We start from the raw sequence: 14,645 nt of genomic DNA, 5'->3' as shown, positions 1-14,645 counted from the left end.
TAAGATCAGTGATTTCCTCTGGTAACAAAACTGAATAAGTTTTTAAAGGTTCATTGGCTTTATTCAATGATTCATGAATCGGGCAGCATCCTATTATTGACAGAAGCTCTATAAAGCTGGACAAAAATGCGAGCCTTTTACAGGCAGAAAGGCATTGACAAGGAACAAAATACGCTGTCTAAGGTGACCTACCTTCTGGGGGACCAACAGCATCTATTAGGCAGAGTACCTGCCCAGGTGCTGACCAGTTACTTCAGGCTGGAACTCTAGGTATCAAGTCCTGGGTTGCTGATGGGGGGCTTAGCACAGCTGGACTGTTTAGAGCCTGTTGTGTCCGATACATCATGGGGCTTGTACTTCAAGGGGAAAAAGTGAAATATTGAACTAGAGTGGGCAAATTAAGGTAAAGAAAGCTGATGCCTATAATCCACTTTGAAATGCATCGAGGAATTATTGAATACATAACAAATAGTGAAATGTTAACCCTAGTAACTAAGGGGTGGGTCACTGTAAAAGCTGCAACTTTGCTGGGTGTTTGAACCTTTTCATAATACTAAGGGGGAAAGGCAAACCCCCAAAGTCAAACCTAACAACATGTTAACTCCTATGCATTTTAACCCTGATTCACCTATAGAAGCACTGCAAAATCATCCTCTTGGTCCCTCTTTTTCAACCATTTTTTTAATGACTTGTTTTCTATTAGTTGGTTTATCCAGCCAATTGTTTTAAGCCATACATCACTACCTGCATTTTGCTGGAAATAGGGAAATTGCAATTTGTGTAGAAGTAAATTATCACTGTAGATATTATGGCTAAGTATGTGAAGAGAATCCATTTAATTAGTAACTATGGACAGTGTCTTAATTCTCACAACTTGCAGGCAGTCACTCCCCTAAACCACACCTTAGTCAGGTGTACACGTAAGCCTTAAATTACTTAAGTCAACTACGAAACAAAAACAACTAAATCAGTCTCTAGGATTCACTTACTACCTGGGAGTGAAGTGAAATTTTGTCTTGGAAAGAGTTTTTAAGTTAAAAGTATTTGCTCAGAACATCTCAATGTATCACAACATTCTTCGCAAAATCAAACAAAATTGCAAATTGGTATAATGTGAAATAGAAGAAAATGAGTATTATAGGTTCATTATGGCCAGACTGTCAAATCCCTGTCGCTTCCTATTGTCTTTGTTTGCCACTTTCCTGTAAAACATTTAGCAGATGTGATTATGCCTAGAATAGGCGGCAAAAAGGAAAGCTTGATACAGTGCTAGAGAAGTTGTGTATGTTCCGGGGGAAAATGGTATGTGTCACATGACAAATTCTACACTGAAAAAGCAGAGCAACGAAATAAGCACTTTTGAAGGTGACAGCAGCGCAAGTGAGCAGCCGTGTGGCCACACAGGGCTGTGGGCACGAGGACCCGGGGGGAAGTGCTCCACCAGCCTGGCTGAAGTGCTCTCTTTGCCACCATGATGCCTCCACCTACCTCCCTAAACTCTTATGGGGCTCCTGTGTCTGTGCCTTTTTCCCCATTGTTCTGATTCATGTTGAAAGAAAGCAGTCACCATGTAAGGGTAGGGATGATGGTGAGAGGAGGGGTGGTTTTGGCCAATCGTGGGGGACCTGTTTTTTCCATGACTGGCAGAGAGTTCCAAGGGGTCTCGAGTTCGGAGTAACCCAGAACTGGTGACGGAAATAGATCAGAGCTTTCATCTCCAAGGTGGTGTTCAGCCCTAACGAGGGAATCCTGTTAGGTCTTCTGAAATGCCTGCTGTACATTCTCCATATTCCTGCGAAGTAGGACTGAGACAAGACTGAGGTACTCTATAGCCCTGGCACATTCCAGAGCCAAGTTCTCAGACCCTAACCCAAGAGCAAGAGCCGGCTTCTGGGTGGGTCAGGATGCCTCCAACATAGCCAAAACTAGACAGAGCACAAATGTTATCTGCAGGGAGAGGAGGTGAGCTGGGGTCAGCCTCTGGGCCAGGGAGGGAGGGGAAGCAGTGTAAATGGCTGGTCTGGCTACAAATCTCCATTTCTGAGGCTCCTAGTCCCTCCCCTGTGCCCATAGTGCACATCAGATGGGCACTTCTGCCCATGGCTACAAAAAGCCAAGATCCTCACCTGCCAAGAAAGCAAACCTCATAGCACAGGGCTCCCAGGTTCATAAAGCTAGGGCTCTGCCCGGAGATCACCTCTTCTCCAGTGGAGCAGACCCAGAAGTCCTTAATTCTTGCTCCTGGGCATCTTTTGGTCTGGATGCACAGCTGAGCTCAGAAGCCAACATGCATGCCTGGAGAAGTCACAGTGGGCTTTCCTGGAACACAGCACTGATTCTTACCTGCCTGGCCTGGGAAGGCAGGACAAGTCTCAGGTTCATACTAATGAGAAGTTTTGGAATTTCATTGCCAAGCCCTGTCCTTCAGATGGGAGGTGACCAAATTCTCACTGCTTGGGTCCAGGAGAAGATGAGGCAAAGGCTCCAGAGCTGGTCTCTGCAAAAAGCTAGCATGTGTCCACAGGAGCTAGGATAGTATATGTGGGACCTGATTGCAAAGGGGCTTGAATTAAAATGAGAAGGGAGAACTGTTTAGACACTTTCTTGGGATAAACTCTAAGAACTCGGGGATCAGCAGAAACTCATTGACATGGCCCCTTGTTCAGCAAGGGCTTTCCCAGGCTTCGAAGTGAAAATGGCTTGAGTTGCCCTAGCAGACAGAAAATGATGGAAGGGGTCCAGGGAATTGGGCCACAGAGGAGTGTGACTAGTGAGGCCAGAAGATGAGCAGATGATTATGCCCTTGCAACGGCCTGGATGACACAGCTTCATGAAGGCCACCAGAAATGTACTGGCGAGAAGGGCACAGCATCTTTCAGTGCAGTGGTGGCTGCCCTGCAGGACAGGGCTGATGGCAGACGCATTGACGAAACTTGGATCGCTGATCAGCCATGGGGCTTATCCCACATGTCCACCCCAATACAGGCAATAGATGGCCGTGCCAGCCACTTAATGGTTGGGGAGGTGAAGATTGTAGCCAAGAGGCCATGACCCTCAAAGAACAGAGGAGGTGACTTAACAGAACATGTCAGGTCCTAAATAGTACATTTCTTGGCTGAATATATCTATTTTTAACCCATGTATAGGATCAAAAGGGAATGAGACTTTAGAGCGGGAGATACAGTAATCACTGTAGTAGAACTAAAATCTTTTGCCCAACTCCTGGACCTAAGATGGTTTTAGACCTAGAACCCACTGACTGAAGAAGTAGCCAGAGACCCAAAGAACGAACCCACAACACAAGTATATATTGTGATTTGACCAAGTCTTTCACAAGACTTACGGCTGTTTACTTTAGACAATACTCTAAGGAGAAAACCAAGCCACTTCCAGGACTATTAAGATACAAAATAAGATGACACTGATATCCAGAAATCTCTGCCTTCATCATGGCTCCTGATTAAATGGAGGCATTTGGGGCCAGGTTTTAAACAGGCTTTGGACAAGGTCCAGTTTTCTCTGGGTCCATGACATCTCCTAACACACCTGGGGGCCTTTTCTCCCATCCCTGGATACACAATCGGGAATGACCTTGATGTGGAGTGACCGTCACATTGTCCTTGACCTGTGAAACAAGCTGCTACTGGGGGCAAGACCAAGTGGAAGCTTCTTTAGCTGCCCCTTCCCCCAGCAAAAATAACAAGCCCTGAACAATAGTGCATTCCAGGATCCTGGCAAAGATTCATGCCACCCTCATGGATACGAGGGCAGGAGTGGTTGTTGTCCTATTGCATCCCAAGTTTGTTCACTTGTCTTGCCTCTGCAGAAGTTGGAGAGATTCCATGGAGTGATGATAGACCACCATGAGCTCAACAAAGTAGAAGTCCCTATCGAATCTGTTGTGACGAGCATAATAGCGTCTTTAGTAGAGCAGGTATTGCACTCAGGTGCATCAGCTGTGCACAATATGCCCATTGACTTGGCAGATGCGTTAATTTACATCCCAATAGGGCAAAAGGATCAAAGCACTTTGCCATTCAGAGCATTCAACAGAGTGTTTCAGCTTTCTCCCAGGACTAGGTAAACTTCCCTGCCCTGTTTATATTCTAGTTCAAAAGACTGAAATGACAGCATCTTGCAGAACAAGAAATCCATTACCACGACGACGTCATACCATCATGCATGATGACTAAGGGGGGCTAGGATGTGAGAGGGTTTGATAGGACATGGTGCACTTCAGGTGGTGGGAGATAAATTCTATAAGGATATGGGGGAAGTTGCCCTTTCGGTAATGACTTTAGAATCGAGATGTCAAGACACGCTGGGACGTCTCTGCAAGGAAAAGGCAAATTGTGGTATCTCGCATCAAAAATGCAAAGATGAGTTCCTGTCATGGCTCAGTGGTTAGCGAATCCAACTAGGAACCATGAGGTTGAAGGTTCGATCCCTGGCCTCATCAGTGGGTTAAAGATCCGGCACTGCTGTGAGCTGTGGTGTAGGTCACAGACGCGGCTTAGATCCCGTGTTGCTGTGGGTGTGGTGTAGGCCAGTCGCTACAGCTCCAATTAGACCCCTAGCCTGGGAACCTCCATATGCCATGGGTGTGGCCCTAGAAAAGATGACAAAAAAGGGGGGTGGGGGCAAAGAATCACAGTGCCTGCTAGGCTTGTTGGGATTCTAGAGGTCACTCCCCAAATCTAGGTATATTGTCCCAACTTGTATACTGGGTGACATGACAGAGGCCACCAGCTTTGTGTAGAGCTGAGAGCAGGAATGGGCTTTGAAGCAGGTCTGAGCTGTGGGACAAGCATTCCTGACACTTGGGCCATAGAGTCAACCTAGACCCTAGCGCGTTGGAGATATGAATGGGAGTATTGCGGAGCTCATGTTAAATCATGAGACCGTCCCACTGTAGGTTCCCATGGTTCTAAACCAAAGCATGTCATCTGCTTACAGCACCACAGAAAATTGTCCCAAGTAAGCCAAGTAATAGCCTGTTCTATGTACAGCTGTGGCACCAGCTCAGGGAATGCCCTCTAAGGGTGGGTGCCATCCTTCAGGATTCAGAATGTACACTATTTTGTAGAAGAGCTCTATTCTGTCTCAATAAGAAGAACCCATAAGTCCAGAAACCTCCAGGGTCAGAAGTAGGCATGACCTCACTCTCTTTCCTAGGGACTCAAGGGGAAGGGTACAGGTCTAATTTAAGAAATCAGAAGGCTTATGCCACCTAGTAGCAAAAATGTCTACCCTATCTGACCCATGGAAGAATGCCAATCTGTCCCATAAATGGAAATCTGCTGGGTGTAATGTAGCATTGGAAGAATGTATAACGGTGTTCTTAGAGGAGAACAGGAGAGGTGCTTCCATTTACTAAGAGTTGTCTTCTCGGGCATCCCAGCACTCGGATGCTTTCCTGTGGTGTCTCTTCATAGACAGAAGCATCAAGGGTGCAAGTTGCCAGTGAGTAGATTTCGTCTCCTGATGACATACCCAAGGAAGTGTTACTTAAGGGACGTTCTTTCCTGTAGCTCACCAGTACTGACAGTGGCAGAGCCCACAGAGAAGGACATGTGCCTCAGAACACCCACACGGCTCAGCAGAGGGCAGAGTCCTCCGTGATCACTGACAGAAGACCCTTTGGGGGAGCATGTGTTCAATGACTGTCCTGCTACCGGTGGAGGGCAGGGCTTCCCGACACTTGCCCTGGAACACTTTCCTCCAGGTCCTGGAACAATCCACATACCAGGCACCCTGACCTTGGACAAGGAGAGTGCTACAAACAAGATTCTCAGGGTCAAAGACCTCCGGACAGAGACCAGCGGACGTTGGTTCCGAGACACTGCTCAGAGGAAATAAAAACGGAGACTAGGAGGAACACGGGATTGGGGAGCAGTGAAAATACTGTGTACGCCAGTGATAGGTACCTGTCATTTTACAGCTGTTTGAACACAACTGTACAGCCCTAACAGTGAACCCTAGGGTAAATAAACAGACTCTGGGTGATAATGTGTCAATTTAAGTTCATCAAATATTCCAAATGTCAAAATACCTAGTCTGGTGTGGGACATTTAATGGGAAGGCTGTGCATGCTGGGGGCAGGGATGAGGCACCCAGGAAATCTGAAGCTTTCAATTTTGTTGTGTACCTTTAAAGACCCTCTTTAAAGGAGTTTTTTTACCTTTAAAATGGGACTTTGGCTTGAATGCTGCTAATCTAAGTATGAAATAGGACTTTCTCTTCCACATCCATAGGGAACTCTGTTCCCCCCGGGTCGGGGTTCTGTCCCCCTTCCACTACCTCTGAGGCATCTCGTGAAGGAGTGAATCTTCAAGTGGCGCCTTTTATGACCACCCCATGAGCGTTCTGGAATCACATACCAGGGAGTGTGGACTGATTAATGCTAACCCCACAGGCGTAGCTGTGCTCTGAGCACGTCAGTTGGTCACTGTAGGAAGTGGGGTTGATCTTCCCTTGTGAAGAGACACATTCTTCGTGGGCAGTCATTGATTCCAACATGGACACATTCCATTTACAAGACTTGACTGTTTTGGGATGTATGTTGGTGTAACCTGGCAGATACTCTGGGACTTTTCAAACCTCTCCTTATTGCTTTGCCTGTTCCAGGTTGATGTACTTTCAGACCTGGTTGAAAAATGATGACATGGGGTATGGTATCTGGGATCCCAAGAACCGAAAGGTGCCTGAAGCCTGAGGTTCACCTCCACCTGGGTTAAACCTTGACCAACAGGTCGAGATGAGAGGGAGCAGGCTGATAAGTACTCCTTTGTTCTTTTGAGTAGTCCATGAAAGAGACACCATCTCTTTGTGACCCTCCTGCTCCTAGTGAACCAACCTGCTGAGCCAAACCTGCATCAGCTTTCAGCAACTCGTGATGCTTGTGATAGGGGGGCTCCAGAGATGGTGCATTGTATCACATCCCTTGTTCTCTCATCCTCACCCTTGCCAGGTCTAGCTGCAATGCAGATCTGACCATTCTAATCAACCACACGGGGAACTCCAGGTTGTGAACTGCCACAGAGAAATCCTGTGGTGAGTAAAGCTGCTCATTCATTGGCAGAGGCTGCCCAGGAAGAGCAGACCCTCAACTCAGAAGCTGAGATGAGGTCTGAAAAAACACCGACCACTGGAGGTTGTCAGACAAGTCGTCCTTGAAAGTGAATATCCTTAAGACCCAAGGCACATACTTCTCCGCATGTGTAGGGAAGCAGCTTCCCTAGCCTCTGGTGGGCAGACTTTAGAGGTTGGAGGAGGGACCTAGACCTTGTCGCTGCAGTTGGTTTTGAGCTACAACTGACCTTATATTCCTGCTTCTCTTCTGCCCATCCTAAATTCTCTCCTCAGCTAACGCCTCTCCTGGTCTTAGTGACTTAGTCAATGGTGTGACTCTGTCATTCCTGAGGGGGTCTGAATCTCTGATGACTATCCCTTCTCAGCCTGGTGTTGCTCTCCTTGTCCATGCACTTTTGGGTAAAAGAGGACCAAGATATGTCCAGGGTGACCACTCGGTGCCGTCCGTCCTCCACTCTGCTGCCTTGTCACAGAAACCCTATATCGCTCGGAGCCGGTATTCTTACCAAGATGGTGACCTGTTCCTGGACGCAGGAAGTCCCAAAGTACCCAGAAAACATCTATAACTCGGGGGGGTGTCAAAAGAACCTTTTGGCAGCAGTGTGCTCTGAGGATCAGAATTCTGTGCATCCTGCCCCTTCAACATTTGGCTCCGTGGGGTTAGACTGGGTTCTCCAGTGGGTCATTGGGAATTAAGGCAAATTGGGGTCTCTCCTTGTTCCTGAAACCCTGTGTTCCTCCTGGGAACATAGCATCATAGAGGCATCTGTTTCACTGCATATATAGCATCCTGTAGTGCCCTTCCTGGCAGGGGACCACCTCTGCTCTGGCTCTATAGCTGTGCCTTTAGGAGGCTGTGCCATAGCTAACAGGTAGAGCCTGCTCTGAAAGGTGCAGTATCTGATGCAACCACTGGATCTCAGGTCTCACCTTCATCTTCATTGTAAGGTGGCTCCTCTAGTCATGCTGTGATATATCAGCTCATACCATGAGCCAGGCATTAACTCCCTCCAAAAGTGACTCCTGCTTGAGGTTCTGAGAGTAGAAGGGGAAGTCCACATCTGGAATATAGGCCCATCGACATGAGACTGAGTCACTAGCTCCTCCAGGAAGGAAAGAACCCACCTAATAGTGTATGACACCAACTGGGCAGGCTGTCTTGCTGAGGGACGGTGCCATGTCTGGGGCTCAAGACTGGTCTCCACTGCTCGCAGGGTGGACAATCAGCAGGAACTAGTTGGCCTGGATGGGTGGGCTGCCCTGCCCCTGGGCCCTTTAGTAGCCTCTATCCCTGCCCCATAACCTCTGTTCATGTGTCCACTGCACCATGTCTCCTGTGACGGCTGAATAAAAACCAGTTAACATGTATTTAACAAATCTGAGATGTAACTCACTCAGACCATGAGATCCACCCCTTTAAAGTATGCAATTGAAGGATTTTGTCTATTGACAGTTACGTAACCACTCCCACCAATGTACAATCATTACCCCAAAGAGAAATTCTGTACCCATTAGCAGTCGCTGCTTATCCCCCAAGCCCCCCACGCCCCCCACTATCTCTAGGCAAAGACTAAAGCTATCTATTCTTGACCATCATGAGACCAGATGGTCATGTGACTAGAAACTGTACTACTGGCCTTGTGTGTCTCGGTTCTTTCCCTGGGACATTCTCAACGTTCATCCGTGTTGTAGCAAGTGTCACTACCTTATGCCTTCACATCAAGGACTGGCTGGAGCTGCTTTCTCTACGGGTGGTTCAGCGGCTCCGCCACAGTGGACATGAACACGAGAGGCAGAGAATCATTATCGTCTGTAATCTATATGCACTCCTATACGTTGATATGGAAACCGGATCAGGCAGGAATCATGGCTGCATTGATAGCAACTGAATTGTCGCCTGTGGGTCCATCCGTGCTCTCTAATGAGGGACAACATCGGGTCGGCGTTCTGTGTGTGTGTGTGTGTAACATATACACACAGCTGCCTACCCTGGAGGCTCTGGCTTCTGGAGGAAGTGCCACCACCGGCCTTTGTTGCTTTTGGGGTTGATCAGTCCCACTGAGGAACCTCCAGGGTCAACAGCCCTGGTCTGCAAAGGCGCCTCTCTCACGGAGCATCCCCAGTGGCCTTCCTGAAAGACAAGACCTCTGACACACAAGCCCTCTGGGCTATCCTGGCCTCACATGTACCGACTCCCCTCACAGTCCCTCCTTCTGCCACCTCCTGCAGCAACCCAGGAATCTCATCTCTGCTCTTTCCAGCCTTTTATGCAAGAAGTGTGTCCCATCCCCTGGGGCCCTTGCCCAGGGTTAAATCCCTCACCCTGAAGGAGGCCCCAGCACCCTTAAACTCCCTTATCCAGACTGACTCTGGGTCCCTTGATCAGACACCTTAAATCCCAGTTCCATGACTGTTTTCTCAGCTCCTGCCACTCACGCTGACCCTTGCTCATCTGGAGTCTGGTTCCTATCCTGTTCCCTGGCCCAGCACATTCATGGCTAAGCTACACTATAACCCTAGTTATCTGCTTGGCAGACGGGAGAGGAAGTGGCACCTATTGGGTCCCATGTTTCTTGCAGAGAAGTGTTTCATATCTTCTGATGTGTGAGCTGTAGGGCACTGAAGGGAGTGTCAGCTGATACGGGAACTCCTCCTTAGGCTCTGAGGGCTCAGGAGGGTCGAGGGAGCCAACATCAAGGGCGGCATCTACCAGATATCCTCGTGCTACATTTGACAAAGACCTGCCTCTGTTGAGCACTCACAGGGCTCCACAGCTTATCAGATCTTGCTACCAAGATCGGTCGGTCTTCAGCTTTCTTTCTCCTCTCCCACTGTAGGAAATAAGGTCCTCTTTGTGAAGCACTAAAGAGACACTGGCCTTCACACGTGGTTTAACTGCCCTCAGCCCTTCCGTTCCTAGTAGAACACCCAGTGGAGTCTGCGATCTTCATGTGCTGGCCCCTCCCACACCCCCACTGTACTTCCCAAGTCCCTGCACCAGCCAGGAGGTCCCTTCCACAGGGACCTCCTCCCAAGTCACAACCAATGAAGGTTTTAGGAACAGAGCACTGCCTTATGCCCTGGACTGCCCATGTCTCCTTCCAACTTGGAATAATTTCCTGTTCCCTGACGGGCACCGAGTGATCTGGTCCCCAGACCCCTTCCTTCCTGCTACTTTCTTAGACACAGTTGATACCAAGATGGTCTGTTAGGTCTTCCAGAAAGCAGATGTCGTGATGGAGTTAGGTATGGAAGAGGCTTGTTGGCTTAACACCTATAAGCGAGAGAAAAAAAAGGCAGGAGTGGACAGGGAGGGCTTCAGAGGCAACGCAGGTATGACAAAGTCTCAGATGATCCAGGTTGGAGCTCAAGAACAAGGATTGCCCCATACAGAAGTCTTCTGTGTGGCAGAAGAGGTCAGGCCTTAGCACCCCATCATGTGTGGTCATTGGGAATAACATGGCCTCAGCTCAAAAGCTACAGCATATCCTAAAGGCCCTATATTCATAACTGAGTGCCAAGTTCATTCTTGACTCGCCCTTGAAGGGCGGTCTAAGCATCACACCTCCGTCTGCAGGCAAGTTGTGGTTCATGTCAATTCTGGTACAAGAATGTTGCTGGTTAGAGACCTGTGACCTTCATGTGCCCAAGGTTGCAGGGCATGCGGTAAGACACTGCATGGGCTGGGGAGGTGGTCGAAGTCTGTCATAGGCTCTTATGTACCCAACACTTGGAGGAATCTGTGCTCTCCACATTAAGAGCTGGTTTCTCTACATGCTGCAACAAGTGGAATCTTGTTCCTTATAGTTTCGAACTATGGTTAGGGGTCCCTAACCATGTGTGGTCCACCTTAATTCACTCATGGTTGCGTTTTATGGTATGTGTTTGAGGATGTTGGGGTATCATTGGTGTCCTAACCGCTAGGGTGTAGCCCACCACACTTACCTGCAGCTCAAGTCCTCTTCTGCCACCAGATTCTGTTAGAAGTGGACCAATGCCTCCCTCTGCTGTCATCTTGGAGGCTATAGGCACCTCAGAGAGGACACAGCCAAGCCCCCAGGGAAGCCCACATCTTAGAAAAAATTGTTCACAAGTTAGCAACTTGTCCTCTGGAAGATGATCCATTCCCAACTCGGGCCTCAGACACTGGGCATGTTGTGACATGAATCAGAGGTGACTGGCTGTGCAGAAAATGGTTCTAAAAGTCCAGTCCACCGAGGAAGCTGCTGGGCTGAAGCATCTCCAAATGCTGCAAGAAAGGAGCAAAGATCTTTTCTCTGTCACTGGCCGTCCTGTGGTCCCATAGTCCTGCTCACGTCCTGTTCTCTGGGGACCCTGGACCCATGTTACCATGTTGTCACCAGAACTCGTTTGGCCTCTGATGTCAAACATGAAACCAAGTTTTTGCCACACACTTCCCACCCCCACCCACCACATTTGTATTTGATGGCGGCTTTTGAGCAAGAGGTGCTTCCCCCCCACCCTATGTCATAACAACCACCAAGCTGGATTCCTTCTCAGCTGGAACCTTCTCCCAAAATAAATCAAACGGGGTCTGTGACCTCCACTACTTTAGGTCTCCTTCAAGGATAAAAGGTCACCCTGACAGAAGCTTGATTTGCTGCTCCAAAGCAAAAAGTGGAAATTCTACCTCCGATGCCAACCGATGTCCGGAGATGAAAAGGCTTCTGGAGTTTCTGATTAAAGGTCTTTGTCCTGCAGGCCTGTGGAGGAACCTGTTTTAGGTCCTAAACAGCACTAAGTGTGCCCAGGAGTTTGTGCGGTGTCCTTGGTGGATGCCGACACAGGGCATTCAGATTCAGTTATGCTGGGCCTCTGATTCAGGCATGGTAGGAAAGAGGCCTGGCGGTGTTTCTGGCCACAAATCATTTTCTCGCAGTCACACACTGCAAGGTGGTCTGGTGAAACCAGGAGCAGCCCCCCAGCTCTAATTGTGCCATGGCCAAGGTTCCTTTCTGGGGTACAGCAACCACCGGCCTGGACGGTGGGAAGGAGGCCACAAGGAAAACCCTGCCAGGTGAGGCGGTGGCTCAGGCTGACGTGTGCAGAGGCGAGCTTGTGTGCGTGGTGGGAAAAGGCCAGGAGTACTGATGCAGGGGCAGAAATCCATGCCTACGTGAGGTATGCCTCTGCCAGCTTCCAGAATGGGAGGCCTTCTCTACCAGTGTGCCCTGGGCACGGCCTTGGCTGCTCCTAGAACAACCTTCCCGCCTAGCCCAGCTTCTCCAACTAAAATGCTGTAAAAGCGCCTGTGTCAGGCAAAGTAGCTCATCAGATGGGGCAAGCAGCTCTGAGGAGAGAAGGCTGGTGTCCACGAATCACAACAGAGTTCCTGAAAAACTGCCCCCACCCCAAGGGGCGCTGCTTTACCCGATCCTCCACTAGATCACACCACTCTGGGGCTATATCTGGCCACTGCCCTGGAGGTGGAGTGGACAGGGCAGTCTGGTCTGGAGGGAAGAATCACCCTTGGGCACTTGGGAAGTCACAGACTCCTTGAGTTCAGGCTAACCTGACCTCTAGGCTTTGTTTCTTCTTTCATCTCCCATGTATGTGGATACCAAGTAGGGAGGGGACCCCAGGATGCTTCTGAGCTTTGAAAGGCTGGTTGTCTCTTCCTATAAGGCCCTGAATTTGGCACTAACCTTCTTTCCTGATGGAAGCTGCCGGGGAAAAATGATAGTCACAAAGAGACCAAGTGGAAGACAAACTCACGCTTTCTCTTTTAATCACATCCCACCTGCTTTCAGTTTCTGATGGGTTCCTTTGTGCTGATGTGGGTGTAGGAGAGGAATGTGTCCTTTGTAATATAAAAGAGCAAGTGATATCCCATTTATTTAAAATTGCTGTTTTATTTAACAGTATTTGAAGTTATAATTCCAGATACAGCTATTATATCATCGGCTATAAGAACTCCTATTTCAAATACATAAAATGCTTAATAAAAACAGAACATAAAGCTATTAAGATGTTCCCAGCGTTCTCACTAACCATCTTATCAACTCCCAGTAGAACATGAGCTGCAATCTGGAAGCCTGGATTCGCCAGCCATAGCGGGCATTCCTGCTTCCTACTGCATCATTGGTACTCCACTGCCCTTCTTGTGTCCCCAAGCTCCAGGAAAGCTTGAGGATGACCCCTGCCTCAAACCCATGCCAGTTTAAGTCCCTCTCATCCAAGGAGGCAGAGACCCAGGGGGACGTGGGAAAAGTGTTTCTCAGACTTGATTAGACCCTGGAGAGACAGCATCATGTCTGAGGTCTTCAGGATGCTGGGAGATCTTTTTATCTGGAGTGAGTCCTGCCCAATCTTTAAAAGAAGGCTCTGCCTCAAGGCGTGTGGGATCTCCACAGCACCTCACTCTCCATGACCCAGCTCCCAGGATCCCACCAGGATAGCTGGCCAGATCCATAGAGCACTGAGTCCAGCTCTGGTGAAGTCTGGTTGGGGCCCAGTCTAGTGGCGCTTCAGAAAGCTTGAGAACCTAGAAGGGCTCCAGACCTGTTCTCTTGGGGATCTGCTGGGCAGTGTTCCAGGAAGCAATTGATTTCTTGAATGCTTGCTGGGGAATCCAGCTCAAGACCAGGGGAGGACTCTGAGGTTGTGACTAGGAAAGGGAGGAGTCCTGCGACTTGATTCCTGGCTGGGCACTGCAGACAAAGCCTACATTGTGTCCCTTGGCTGGATCTGGTCAGGTGCACAGACTGAACTCTCATGGGTACACGTTAAGTGCCCAGGTGTAAGTAGTAATCATGCTACACTTCTGATGTCAGTGGGGATAAACGTGTTATAGGAAGACTATTACCTTTTGGGTTCTGTTAGCTTGATAGCTTGCTGCTTTAGAAATGTTCAAAATACATTACAAAATCTGGGGAAAAAAATCTGTCTCCAAGAAAATACAGAAAGACCTGTACTGATCTTTCTGCAGAGTTTCACATTGTGATTTTACTCCCTGCTCTCTACCTCTGCCAGCTTTAAGCAAAGGACCCTTCTTGGTCCCTCTCTGATAATTAGCTTTCAATGTTATTCCTTCCATCCGAGAAATTGTGCAGGGCCAGAGAGTGGGTTGGAGTCATCTAAAAATCCCTGCTTACCCGTGTTAGTCACTACGCTCTGGGCACATCTGCTCCCTCTCTTACCCATTGGGTACATTTCTTCCTTTCAAGTGTTCAAGAACTTCTTGTGACTCATGGTCAACCTTTTAAGTCACAGGGGTCTGGTTCCTTCGGCTTCATCCCTCCTTTGGCCTTAATGCCTACATTTATCCTTTCCTGTAGTCTCCCACCCCAGTAAGCTAGGTCATGGAGCTGAAGGTGAAACCATGGAAACAGCAGTTTGTTACTCAGCACCCCTACTGTGACAGATACCTCCTGTCACAACCCTCAGCCCAACTCAAGTTTCAGCACAATCTGTGTTGGACAGCTCCTCCCACACAAGCCAACCCCTCATCAAGTGCACTTACACTCTTCTGCCTCGGTACCTTCTTGCCTGGAGACCAGTAGACCTTCCAGTTCAGACAAACAGGGGTATTA

At 48.7% G+C, this 14,645-nt stretch overlaps 1 long non-coding RNA gene across 1 annotated transcript; it reads left to right on the top strand.

Annotated features, from left to right (window-relative positions):
* LOC110260211 lies at nucleotides 4,580–13,074 on the top strand. Its single transcript, XR_002343055.1, has 2 exons — nucleotides 4,580–5,923; nucleotides 6,971–13,074. It is a non-coding gene; the product is annotated as an uncharacterized LOC110260211 (long non-coding RNA).

The sequence above is a fragment of the Sus scrofa genome, chromosome 4 (assembly GCF_000003025.6).
Source record: "Sus scrofa isolate TJ Tabasco breed Duroc chromosome 4, Sscrofa11.1, whole genome shotgun sequence".
NCBI classification, from domain to species: domain Eukaryota; kingdom Metazoa; phylum Chordata; class Mammalia; order Artiodactyla; family Suidae; genus Sus; species Sus scrofa.
This window is presented reverse-complemented; position numbering and strand designations above follow the sequence as displayed.